Source organism: Herpailurus yagouaroundi, unplaced genomic scaffold (assembly GCF_014898765.1).
Source record: "Herpailurus yagouaroundi ecotype Mexico unplaced genomic scaffold, PumYag 142, whole genome shotgun sequence".
Taxonomy (NCBI): Eukaryota; Metazoa; Chordata; class Mammalia; order Carnivora; family Felidae; genus Herpailurus; species Herpailurus yagouaroundi.
This window is the reverse complement of record NW_024412397.1, coordinates 16617083-16631522: the sequence shown is the minus strand read 5'-3', so window position 1 is coordinate 16631522 and position 14440 is coordinate 16617083.

Below are 14440 nucleotides of genomic sequence, written 5' to 3'. Positions count from 1 at the left end.
GACGTGCCGGACGGAGCCGGCAAGTGGTCGCGGCCCCGAAGTGCATGGCAAGAGCACGAGGTTGTAATGCCTGGCCTCTTAACAGATGCGTGGTGTTTTGCAGCCGCGGGGCGAGAAGTAGCTTGTTCACAAGTTTGTTTCAGAATGTTCTGGTCAACTGAGAATTGCCAGGCGTATCACCCACACCTTGACATTTTTAATAGCAGTGGCGTCTTCCTCCCTTTGTAGAATGCTTTTAGATTTGCCACAGGGTTTTCACATTCATGAATGTGGATTTTATTGATACACTATCCCTTGAAACTAGGAGTCTGATTTCTCAGTTCAGTGAGATGTTTTTCCCCGGCAACGCTTACACGGAGACAGCAGACCATAAACCAGACTCCATACTAAAATACGGTGCTACACACACGAAGTAAAATGGGGAGACTTCCCTCATGAATGTTTGTGATTGGTTGAGTGATTTACTTTTTATTTTTGAGAGAGACAGAGAGAGCTGGGGAGAGGGGCGGGGGGAGACAGAATTTTAAGCAAGCTCCGCACTCAGCTCAGAGCCCATCACCACGGGGCTCCATCCCAAGACGGTGGGATCATGACCTGATCGGAAACCAAGAGTGAACGGACTGAATCACTCAGGCACCCCTATGAGTTTTAAATGAGGTAATACATATAAAGTATTTTTCACAGTGCCCAGCATGCATTGTGTGCTCAGCAGACATTAACTGGTAGCATTTTTAACATAATTATTGCACGGATCTTTCCGTTTTAACATTCTAGTTTTTTCTGCTTTCTAGATAAATAGAAGTTTATTTCACAACAGTTGTTTGGGTTTCCAAGGAGATAACCTCTCTAAGCACATGAAAAATGAAGGCATCCTGGGACTGGTGAAAATTGTATCACTTTAGATTGCACCACAGGCATGTTTAATCTCCATCTTGCAGGGAGGACGCTGTGCTGTAGGAGGTTCTCGTTTTATTTTATTACCAATTATTCTGATATTTTGCTATATTTTTCCTTGTTTTGTTTTTCTGCTGTTGCATTGTGGATGTCCGTACTACAAATAATAGAATGGCGAGGGAGATTAGTTATTACTTTCATTCAATAGTTAATGAGCCACATATGGAGACATGCAGCTTTGCAGAGAAAGATTTTCAGGCTGCAAAATGCTAAGAGCAAGACCATGCCCATTACGCACAGCTGGTGGCAGAAGATTGGGGACAAAGCCAACTTTGCCGCCACCTTATTTTCAGCCCACTGCACTGAGCACATATGACAACGAGGCATCAGAGAATGTGCTGGGGCCAAGCAATCAGCCCAGCTCTGCCTGAAGAGGAAATCCCAGGAGTGGCTGGTCAGAGCGTTTCTGGAAGAGGTGAGCCGGAGCAGAGACCTGGAGAAAACCTTTGCCCGGAGGCCTGGAATTTAAACTCATTGGCAGCTACTGATAGCACGACATGTAGTGTCAGGCTTTGGGGGGCTGGGCTGGAGAACACAACCAAACAGAAGGAGATGAGATGGCCTTGTATGGATACCAGTCCCCCCAAAAGTTAAACACGTCTGCAAAAAACAAAACCTACATTTGCTCAGGCTGCAGCCTGCATGGGAGCTGTCAGAAGGAGGCTGAGTGCGGTGGAGACCTCCGGGGTCTTAGGTTTTCTTTCGTGACACCCTCATTCCTTCCCCGACCATGCACGAGCTCCCCACTCCCCGGCTCGCCCCTACAATCTGCCCCATTCCTCATTTATGAGACATTGGATGAGAGCCCTCACCTAGTGCCTCTTTCACAGGAGTGCGGCAAAGATTAATGATAGGGACCTAAAGTCTCCTCAGGGGAGTCTCTGGATGATTCTTGCTTTTCAGCATACCATTCTCCACGATGTTTTCCATACAGACCTGTCAGCTTCCCTGAAACAAACCAGAGGGTGGACTGTTATACAATTTACCATGTCCCAGGGACATGGGGCTGTGTCTAGGGCATTAATGTACAGACTCAGCTGTGGGTCAGACTCCCTGGTGGACTGGATATTGAGTGTAGGGGGCAGTGTGGAAGGAGACTGCTTAACTGAAGAATCTAGACGCCAGCATATGAAAGCAAAGTGAAAGGAAAAAAGAAAAGTAAAACTAGGCCCTAGGGCCCTTCTAAATGAGACCAGTGGCCTTTTCCACTCATTTTTTTTTAATTTTTTTTTAATGTTTATTTATTTTTGAGACAGAGACAGAGCATGAACGGGGGAGGGGCAGAGAGAGAGGGAGACACAGAATCGGAAGCAGGCTCCAGGCTCTGAGCCATCAGCCCAGAGCCTGACGCAGGGCTCGAACTCACGGACCGCGAGATCGTGACCTGAGCTGAAGTCGGACGCTTCACCGACTGAGCCACCCAGGCGCCCCTTTTTCCACTCATTTTTAAGGGAGCCCAATAACTTATTTGGAGAAAATAGAAAAAAGAGATCGATAAAAAAGATAAATTACTGTAAGACACAGGAGCCACCAGTTGAGGGCACAAGTCATGTCATTTTATTTGTTTACATTTTTTTTTTATAAAAAAAGGATTTGTGGTGGCTGACAAAAACATACTATCTTCCAGTGTGTCTATTTCTCTATATTACATGCATTATGTGTAGGATATTCTATACAGAATCGAGTAAGATTAGGTAAAGCAATTAAGGCAAAGGCAAAGTCAGGATAAATAATAAAATGAAGCTGAAGTTAGTTGGCAGGATCATTATATAGAAAGTCCTGTGCTATGTTCAAAGCAGATCACAAGTCAGTTCTCAGATTCTCAGACGTCAGTTCAAGATAATTCCATGATCAGTTAAAAAATTCAAGGTAGCTATAAAGGAAAAGCCTATAAATTGCCCCCCCAAAAAATCAGATTTTTCCTGTTGGTCTCCCTGAAATATGGAAACAACCCTCTGTCAGGAAGAGGTCTCGTCATAGAAACAAGACTCAACAAGTGTGGGTAGAGTTCCTACTGAATTTGAGTGATATGCATACAATATAATTCCCCGAAATAGACAGGTTGCCCTGATACCTTTCCTTCAGTTTCGGTTTTGATCACCCTCCAGCCAGGTTGGCGTAGAGAAACAGGGCTACACCTTGAAAAGTGTTTAAATGTGCCAGTCTCCAAGCCATTGTGAGGAAATGCTTCAGGCAAGAAGACTCAAACATGTCAACACAGTAAAAGGGTTTTAAAGTCCTAGTTTCTGGGGTGTGTATGCTGTCTTTGCACTTGGTCTGCCTTCGTTTTAACTTGCACAAATTCTGAACATATATTGAAGCTATGGATCTCTGGAATTTTCTCCTAGAACAGGAAGAAACATTGGATTCCTACCCCCATGACAGAATCCCAATTTTTGCCAAACTTTGAAATGAAACCAATTTTAAAAGATTAGCTAGCCCATGTGTCTATAGGCTGCTAATAGAAAACCGTACAAATGATGAAAATGAGTGAGAACTTACTTGGTTGAATGTCTAAAAACAAAATCAAGAAACATTGTTTATGCAGTTTGGATGTTGTATTCTTACACGCACACGCGCGCGCGCACACACACACACACACACACACACACACACACACTGAGTCCCTGTCTGGGGTTTCTCCCAAAGGAGGAGCTTGTTGAAACAGTAGAAATTGGCAGCCTCCTCGACCCGTGGAGTTGTAGGATCAGACCCTGGGTTTCTAGAAGTGTGTTCTAACACCACTCAACTTGGCAGCTCCTTCTGGGACACACGGAGACTACAGCATATGCAGCTGAGATGGCCCCATCTCTTGGGTCCCCACAAGCACACACAAGGAAGGATAAGGGGCCAGCACGAGAGGTAGGACCAGTGGCTCATACCTCGTGATTGATCTCTGGTCAAGTAAGTGGAATCAGAAGTATCCCAGGATTGGGGCACCTGCGTGGCTCAGTGGGTTAAGCATCCAACTCTTGATTTCGGCTTACGTCATGATGTCCCAGTTTGTGGGCTCAAGCCCCCATTGGGCTCTGCACTGACAGCACAGAGCCTGCTTGGGATTCTCTCTCTCCTTCTCTCTCTACCCCTCCCCCCCCAGATTAAAAATAAATAAACTTAAAGAATTATCCCAGAATTTATCAGCTGATTCCTTTGAGTATCAGCCATTCACAACTTCTGCACTTTATTTGTGTAGGGCCAACTCTGTTTATATCCCTTTCCTCCATGGGGTTAAGAGTTCTTATTTAACATTTATTGAGAACTGGGAGATACTCAGCTCAGTAATATGATACCAAGCCAACTTGACAGGTAATAAGAATGTTGACCTTAAAAGTTTTCCAATAGGAGCCAAAATGCCCTTTGGGATATCTTGGTGGAATAAAGATAATTTTATTACCCATTGCTAGCAGATCACAAGTACTTACTGTAATCTATAATTAAAATATATTTTTCCTCGGGACATGAGGTTGACTTTACCTCCCTCTTTAAAAAATGGACTCATTCAGAAATGGGAAGAAATTAGACTTAAAAAATCAGATTTACCTAGATTTAAAATCTAGCTTACAGCATAAAACCTCTGTGATCCTCATCAAATTGTGAAATCCTTCTGGGGCTCAGTTTATCCATATATAATATAGAAACAACAATCTTCAACTCATAGGATTGTTGAAAAGAGTGAATGAAATACATAACATGCCTACTGCCTCGGAGTCATACATGATACCTAATATTATTTCAATTGTTTCTATTCAAACATATTGATGCAAGTATGGTGGGCCATCCACCCTGTCTGCTCTAGTTTGCTTCCATAAGAGATAGTTTGGAGATGGATGGCCGAGGCTAGAGATATCCTGTCACAGAACAAGCTGTCAGTACCCCCATGCTTGAATTAGATGTTAGAATGACTAGGGCTCTGGGTGAGTCAGATCCACTAACAGTCGCTAGAAATGAGAATGTATATGCTTCTCCTTGGAGAATCACTATGCTTCTGAGTGCTGTGCTGACTTTTATTTTTTTTTTCAATTTTTAAGTTTATTTATTTATTTTTGAGAGAGAGAGAGAGAGTGGGGGAGGGGCAGAGAGAGAGGGAGACTGAGACTCTGAATCAGGCTCTGCGCCGTCAGCACAAAGCCTGACACGGGGCTTGAACCCACAAACCGTGAGATCATGACCAGAGCCGAAGTCAGAAGCTCAACCGACTGAGCCGCCCAGGCACCCCAAGAAGGTGGGGCACGCTTCTTAACCAAAACAGGGGCCTATTCACGCTGTAATACCAAGAAAGCCACCTTCTTACAAGCTGTTCACGGATGATGACTTTCCAAGGATTTGGCACAAAGAATGACAACACAAATACTGGGCGCGTGTGGGCATTTTTTAAAGCGCTTCACAAGTATTATCTCATTTAATCCCTAATCCTCTGTCACGGATTCTATTATGAGCTGCATTTTACAGATGAGGAAACTGCAGCCGCCGAGATTTTAATTAACATCTGCCTAAGGTACCGAGTCAGGAGTACTGAGCTGGGTTTGAACTGGGGCATTTTTGGCCCCAGGGCCCATGCTCTCAACATTTACATTAAACTGCCCTTTGGAGCAGTGAGCATCTGGGCGGTTTTCTCCCAAGAGACAGGCTACATCTAGGATGTTTGTCCAGGGACGTGAGAACCTGGAGAGCCCAAGGTCCGCCACCCCAGCCGGTATCCCTGAGACTCCATCATGGTTCATGCGCAGACATGATCCTTCCTTGGCAGCTCCCCGCCAACCAGCTGGCCCCATACGTTCTCACCTCTGCGTATTAGCCGACCTCTCTCTCCACGGCAAAGCTGAACTATACCCACGGGACGTGTCCTCATGGAGCCACACAGTCTGCTAGTTTACGTGGAATGCTGGCCCGAGAAGAATGAGCTCAGGTTTCAAAACTCTTGGCACTCTAGCATTTTCGCAAACCGTCCTTCCAGTTCTGTCCCTGGCCCCAAGACAGGTCTTTATCAGACCTAGAACTCTTACAGATTATGAAAGTACTCCGGGGGAGCATTCTTGCAGTCACCACAAAGAAATACCTAGGCAAAGTACTTGTAAAACTTCAGAGGCCAGCGTGGTCCCGTGGAATCTCCTTGCAACCCGAACCTGGTTCTTTGAGACCCAGAAAGTAGCTGCGACCAAAGTTGTGCTCAAGAAAGGTGGGGTTTGGGGCTCCCCTCCCCACTACCCGGCGCCCTCCCCCCCTGCCATTTGTCCCCGTGCCCAGCGCTCAGAGGTTGCTGGCTTGTCTGCAATAGATGTTTAAAAGCAGCATGGGTTTGCATTCTTCCGTCCTAATCTTTACCAACAATGCAGGATCCCCAAGGAATGCCAGATAAAGAAGGCTGCCCCGGTTTAGGTTCCCTTAACTCGACACGCGTTTCCTTTCGTTTAGGTGTTTCAGGGCGACTGTCTGCCTTCTTTCTGCTTGATCGGTGATGTTTGGACCTGAGTGTATCTTCGAGTATTGTTCATTTGGTTTGATCGCTGATAAGCGTCCTGATAATTCATCAGAAAGGGAGTTGGGACCTTACGTATCTTCTTCCAGCTCCGGCATTTATCTGCAGTGTAATTATTTATAATGAGCCGGAAAGTTATGTGTATGCAGTGTGACACGTCTTTGGCTCTCACATCTTCATGTCCTGATGGAAGACTGATGGGCCCTGACCCCTCGTGTCGGTGACCCGCCATTAAACCCCCCCCCCCAAGTGACCCACTTTGAAGTTGATCGCCTCTCAGACCCTCTGGGGTCTTTCTGTCTTGTTTCTGCTTTTTTGCTGGCCTTCTTGTCTGTTCTCTTTCATCCATCATTTCACTGTATCGCCTCCTTTGCTCCGATTCTGCCCTGTTTTTACCCACCCACTTTCACTTTCCAGCCTCTGACTTGACTGTTTCTTCTCTGTTATATTCCTGACTCGATCCTATCTCTTCCTTGAAACCAACCGGTTCTCAACTGGGAGGCATCGTTGACAGCCAGCAGAAATTCGGCAGCATCTGGAGAGATTTTTAGTTGTCGTTACTGGGGAGGGTCCTACTGGCATCTAGTGGGTAGAGGCCAGGATGCCGTTCGCCCTCCGACGATGTGCAGGTCAGCCCCCGCCCCACCGCACACAACAAAAAATTGTATGGCTCTAGACGTCATTAGTGCCGAGGTTGAGAAATCCTGCGCTCCAGACATTTATCCACGCCTCTAATTCTTTTATTTCCTGTTGCCCAGTCCCACTGCTTAAACCTTCCCCTCCCCAAGCCTGACCGTTAGCCGGCCCCCCATCTTCTTGTTAGCGTTTCTTCCTTGCCCTGACATCCTTCTTGGCTGGATCTCCTCTACACCTTTAAACTCAGTCGGATCTCATCACTTAGACTCTCTCTCTCTCTCTCTCTCCTCCTGCCTTGGTGTCCACACCTTAGTTCAGCAGTCACCTTATTTCTCAGCTGTCCTGCAGTGACTGGAGGATCTGGGGAAATATTTTTCTTAGAAGTCTATTTATTTTGCAAGTTTTCACGAATCCGAGACGGCCCTGGGGCTTCTGGTTTCAGAGTCTCTCGAGCAGATCACGCGTGCCGGCAGGTGCAGCCTGCCTCCATCCGTTCACCTGCTGCTGGCCAGGGAGGCTGTTCTGTCTTGTCTCGTTACGGTGATGCCTACGTGCTGCTTGCGTTGGTGTGGCATTCTTGGCAGGTCTTCCTTCACCGTAAGAGGGGAGAAATAGGCTTCCCCTACCTTCATTCATTAAAACACACACACGCTAGGGCACCTGGGTGGCTCAGTCGGTTCAGCGTCTGACTTTGGCTCAGGTCATGATCTCCTGGTTTGTGGGTTCGAGCCCCGTGTCGGGCTCTGTGCTGACAGCTCGGAGCCTGGAGCCTGCTTCGGATTCTGTGTCTCCCTCTCTCTCTGCCCCTCCCCCGCTCACGCTCTGTCTCTCTCAAAAGTAAATAATAAACATTAAAAAGAATGTAAACACACACACACACACACACAGAGACAATCAAATGAATGTTTCCTGTGTGGCCGGCAATGCCGGGTGTGTTAGTGACTAAAGGAAATAAGAGAACAGTGGTCTCCGGGGAGCTCCAACCCTGACGGCGGGACCAGCAAGATAACTAACCACCCCAAACTAGGTGCTGCATGCTGTCCGAGGGTCTGTTAGGGGCTATAGGAGTGGGGGGGGAGGGGGGCAGGAGACACCTGCATTAACTTCCTATGGCTGTTGTAAAAAGTGGCCACCACTTAGTGGCTCAAAACAACACACATTTACTGTCTGGTAGTTCTAGAACCCCGGAGTCCGGTATCAGTCTTGCTGTACTAAATCCAAGTGTCAGTGGGGCTTCGTGGCTTCTGCAGGATTTGAGAGCAGGTGCCGGTAGGGTGAGGGAAGGAAAGAACCAGAGAGTTTATTCATTTTCTTTAAAGACTAATGTAGAGCTTGCTGGTTACACGTTTGCAGGCAGGGAAATGCAATGCACGCATGAAGGAAGGAAGGGTGGGGAGCCCTTCGTGGACCGTGTACGGTGAAGCAAGGACCGAGGCGTCACTGGCCACCCATCACCAGTTTCCTTTCAGCCATCCTCGTATCTAAGACTCCACTTTTACAGATGAGTGGACCCTGAAGTGCAGGCGTCCAGATGGACCCACATGTGGCTCAGTGGTATAGCCACAAGAATCCGGGCGTGTTACATCACTTTCTCTCCTCTAATACCAGCACTAAAGGCCAGCATTCGGAAAAGGACCATTGTAATTGGAGATTCTTGCGTTTGACCCCAAAGCACAAAGGACCCGTGACCCTCTAAGGAGCTCCTATGCCATTGTGACAGCTCTGTGGCTCTGTATTTATTTAGTTCTCACTTCTTACAAAAACACTACCCACGTCTAATCAGGTCTTGGAGAAAGGGGTCAGAAGGCAAGTGGCTTAAACTACCTACACTTAACAGCCCCTCCGTACGAAAGCGACTTTCTTCCTCTTCGGGCCAAACTCGTTCTCCACGCGGTGAGCAGTGAATAAATCAAAGCAGGTTGAGATGTGTGGTTTTGCCATAGGAAACTCTACCCTTTGGGAGGCGTTAAAGCCTCATCTCTGGAAATCAAGACATTTTCGCAAACGTGTGGAAGTTACTCTGGTTCACCGATAAGACGCCTTTGCCACACTAGGACACTTGTAGCCAACACTAACTATTTTGAGGCTGGCTTTAGTTTTCTTCTGGCCCGAATTCCCCGCTCTAAGTTTTCAAGGTTACGAAAACTTAGAGCAGCAGTTTAAGGGACTAAAGGAAGTCAGGAAGATTCAGCATAAGCCTTCAAAACACTGTCATTCCTGTGAGAGGTACTCCGGTACAGAAAACTTGGTGTTAAGGAAGAGATTTCTTTCCCCCAGAGATCAAACAGACCACAGTACAGTCAAAGCCCTTTATCCTAAGCACTATCACCTTAAGATTTTCTCACGAGAAGGGCCTTTCCCCTGTGGCTATATGGGTGTCCCTGAAAGGGCCGTAATCCTGCTTGTGATATCCCTATCTATTGCCAGGCTCGGGGGCTGGTGCCAGACGAGGGCTTATATGCACATTCTTCACTGCTCTGGTGTCCCCATCGAGGTTGACCTTGGATCCTATCACGCTTCAACAACTCTGCCAATCCTTTATCAACTATTCGCTACCTCCCGCACTGTTCTACGTAATTACTGATGTGATGTCACCCAGTCCTCACAGCAAGCCTACCAGGCAAGTGTTATTAGCCCCATTTTATAGATGAGAAAAAAACTGAGGCCTGGAAGGGTCGCTCACTCATCCAGGATCACCTGGCAGTGGGGCCTGGAATCAGACACAGGCTATCTGGTCTGGGAATGCACACACTCAGCCACTACCCTCTCTTGGCCCTGACTCTCGACAAAAAGGCTATTTTGCATCAGGACTCACAGTCCAGCCACCGTCCCTATAGAAACTTCGTTTGGGTCCGTCACCATCATTTCCCTCAGATCTGGTCTCCATAGAGCCCTTGGGGACCTGTAGTGGCCTGAGTCACCAGACCAGGCAGCCTGGGCTTTGCCTGCAAATAAGATCTGGGGTTCCCTTAAGGACAGAGGAAATGAATCCAACGTTCATCCTTTACAGTGTGCGGTGGGGAGGTCTTGTTGTTCACGATGAGTTAGCCAGATTGGGTGCTCCACGGTAACAAGGTTCAAAGAGCAGTCCCTGCGTGAGCCAGGCCGCTCTGCTGAGCTCCGTACCCACAGGCAGAGTGCAAAATTCGAAGCAGCCACCGTGCAAAGTCATAAAGAGGGACCTCGCTGGGATGCCCGTTGGCTCAATCTATTAAGCATCTGACTCTTGCTTTCAGCTCAGGTCACAACACGGTTCATGAGATCAAGCCCTGCGTTGGGTTCACGCGGACAGTGCTGAGCCTACTCGGGATTCTCTCCTCTCTCTCTGCCTCTCCCTGCTCACCTGCCCTCTGTCTGTCTCTTTCTCTCAAAATAAATAAATAAACGTTAAAAAAAAAAAGGGGGGGGGGACCTTGCTGCAGCAATGGATGACTGCAGATGTTACCGCAATCAGAAAAATTTCCGGCACGTATGGGGACGAAGGGTGTACATGCAGACAAGAGGTAGACACGTGACTACGTAATTCACAAGAATACACTCAGAGCCACTTAGGATTTGTCTGGAGCCTGGAACCCAAGTGTAAGATTCAGGACAAGGAGACTTCTACATCTTTGAATGTTTCCTTTAGGCCTTGTGCATAATATGTTCCTAACAAGTGATTGCTGAATCAGAAGAAACATGTTTCTTTGGTGCATCATTACTTTCTTCATATAGCACGCCCATCTCCCGTTTGTTAAAGGATTCCACTCTCGTTGAGGAAGGGATCCAATTATCTTCATTTCACATGTCAATTATGCACCATTTGCAAAGTTTCATCACCACCGCCATCACTGTGCGAACACTGAAGATCAGCATCTCTGGGTGTGAAAACTGACAGCTGGTATCCACTGTCCAGATTGGCCCGTCTCCCCGGGACCGCATCCTTCCTCCTGCACCCCGCCCCCGCCCCCCGCCAAGTTGGGCTGGAGGCTCTAGGAGGGACTGGCTGCCTTGCTCCACCCTCTGTTAATTGGATTTTTCTGGTTCTTTTCTGTCAACCTAGCTTCTGGGGGTTTCCAGCTACAGCTGGCTTTCTTGAGGAAAAACACAAGTAGCAGAGGAATGACTGGGTGGGTCGGTGCCTTATGAACAAAGGACTTAACAGAACCCCAGAGACAGAATAGGTGGGAAGCTCGCTGGAAAACAGACGCCCACCCCAGCAGGGGCCAAACTGGCTCCCCAGGTGGACAGAGGGCTGGAGCGGAGGCATCTAGACAGCAAGGCTCTGTCTGTAGCCAGTGAAGGATGAGACCCAGGATTGGAATCCCATTCCCCTCTCCCCGAATCTGGGTCAACGCTTACAGCTCACCGGTTATTATCACTTGTGTACTTTAACAGCTGTGGGTTTCGAGACCCTCTACATTCTGGCTCTTTCGGAAGTTCTTCGCCGCTTAGCCAACCCCGCCAGACCTTCACAGTCTGGAGGAGGGAGAGGGAGTAGAATAGAATTGAAATTCCATCCGAAGCTTTCCCTACTGGCACGGTTCTGCTGGGAAGCAGGGTAGGAGACGTTGGAAGCTGCGGTTTAATGAGGTGTTGTGATTTTTGGAGGTGGCCTGGTCCCCGCTGGGAGGTTCCCGTAATCACGGTGAGGCAGTGGTGAGGAGACAGCGGGAGGACGGGGCGGGGAAGGAGACATCTCTGTGCCCTGCGCGCTGGCTATGCACCCCTGCCGGCGACATCACTTCGGCTGGGGGGGGGGGACTGTAGCCTCACTTTTAGGGACCAAAGTAACACAAACGTTTTATGAGTATCAGAAAGGAGCAGCGCCTTCCCCCCTTCCCCATGGCCAACAAACCACCAAGACTGAATGGAAACAGCTTTGTCATTCCCCCCCCCCCCCCCCCCCCCCCCGCGATGTTAGAGGAAAGCCTTGTAAAACAATTTAAGGGCGATGGAGTGAGTCAGCTCTTCCCCATTGCTTGCATTCCCCATCAAGGAAGGCTATCCAAACAGTTTCTCACACCTCATATAATTCGATCACGAGAGCCAGCTGTTTTGGTGGTGACTTTGTTTGGGTTTATTTCCCTTTGGGGGGAAGCGTTTCTGTACATAAATGATCTATTTCACAAACAAATCAGGGAACCTGTGGGCCTGGACGCAGCTCCCCGTCGCAGAGTTAACTCACAGCGCTCCGACCTCAAAACGCATGTTTTGGCAACTAGTCAGAGCTGGCCAAGGTTGTTTCTACTTACTCATCTTCCTCTAGGCTCCCCAAATGTTTTCCTGGAATATGCTCGGGGCGGGGTGGGGGGGGGGGGGCGGTGGTGGTGTTATTTATAATCTCACAGAATCCGCATTCTCATACTGAACGCATGCGGTGGTTGCTTTCCACGGGAGGAGTAGGAGCTCATGTGACTTGGGAGGAATGCGAAGGAGATACTTGGGCCCCGTGACACCTCCAGCCTGCATCCAGTTGGGAAGGTGGCCAGTCGCACGCACTTGTTCCAGCCCCTACTTCAGCGCACACCCGACCTTCGGCAGGAGCCTCACGCGCAAGCTGTACCCAGGCAAGGACGGGGATTGTGGTTCTGATCAGATGCTCTTGTTACATCTTTGTTCCTTAACTTGCCTGCTCATACCACGAGGTTCACCTTGAATCGGTGATGGATTCTGGAATGAGCGCTGGCTGGAAACACGGGTACAGGATGTCTTCAAAAGAGACAGCTTAAAAGGGGCGCTTGGGCGGCTCAGTCCGTTGAGCGTCTGACTTCGACGTAGGTCATGATCTCGCAGTTCGTGAGTTTCAGCCCCATGTTGGGCTCTGTGCTGACAGCTTGGAGCTTGAAGCTCGGAGCTTGGAGCCTGGAGCCTGCTTCACATGCTGTGTCTTACTCTCTTTCTGCCCCTCCCCCACTTATACTCTGTCTCTCTCTCTAAAATAAATAAATATTAAAACAATTTAAAAAAGAGAGAGAGAGAGAGACAGCTTAAGGACATTACTTAAAGGAATGGGAATAAACCAGACTCAGGATGAAGCCAGGTGTTGGAATTACACCATGGATTCACATTAGCCTGGGGCCATGGCCAAGTTCTTTAACCTTTCTGGTCTTCAGTTTCCTCATCTTTAAAATGGGGGTGGTGACAATTCCCAGTACATAAGGTTACTGTGACGTTAGATACATGGAAGTCCTACAGAGGACTGAGCACAGTAAACATACTGTATACACGTTTCTGTGAGTGTGCACTTAGAAATTGTAGAAATCATAAACTAGCATCCTAATTCTATCTAACACTTAGGATCATAAGTGAGTCACTTGGTTATTGCTCTGTCTCGAATCTTCCTCCTAAAAAATGCTGTGCTTACCTCAAGGACCCCTGTCCTTCATTAACATGTAGGGGTGCCTGGGTGGCTCAGTCAGTGAAGCATCTGACTCTTGGTTTCAGCTCAGATCATAATCTCACGGCCGTTGAGTTCCAGCCCCGCGTCGAGCTCTGTACTGACAGCATGGAGACTGCTTGAGGTTCTCTGTCTCTCTGCCCTTGCCCTACTCATGCTCTCTCTCTCAAAATAAATAAATAAACTTAAAAAAAAAATAACATTTAGATAGTGCTTTAAATTCTACTCAGAGGCCTATTATCAACACAAAATGTCATTCCTCTCTCTTTCACCAGTTCTAACGTAAAGCAAAATCATCTTAACCTTTGTAAGTATCTCCGTTGAACTTGTTCTAGGAGTATTTTATAAATCATTTCCCCAGTGAGTTCATTTTATATACTCCGAATTCTTCATACCACGAGTATTCTGTTAGTGCAGTTGCTTAAATAAAGTGAACACCATTTGGCTACAGACCGTGTCTGTGTGTAATTAATTTATTACTTGGCAATCAATTAATCAATGGGCTTTGGGGTTTTAAAAAGTGCTTTCTAAAAGATCCCAGTGGCTAATAATTACTTACAAGAGTGATAAAGGGAGCAAAATATGCGGAAAGCCGCATTGCAGCACTCTCTTTGGTGATTCAAGATATTGCCAATTGGCCCGCAGTTGGACGATACTGGGGCAGACTTTTCTAATCAAGCCTCATTCTGGGAAATCTTTTTCCCCTTTGGCTCATCTGCAACTGAGATGGACTGAATTAGCCAAATCACAGACCCTACAAGGAGTTAGGAAAGTGTGTCCTTTCCAGCCGTTATCATCCTGTATCACACAAAGCGGTCACACTGGGTCATGTCGCATGGGCTGAAATTCAGAAAAACCTGGGAAATTCGCAGAAAACACTAGTTAACTCAGGAGGTTCCCTTACTAATGCTGCGGTCATTACAAGTGGAGATGTTATGCACTCCATGCTCACACGTTACTCTTGAAGTTTGGGATTCAACAGAATGTATGTTAGT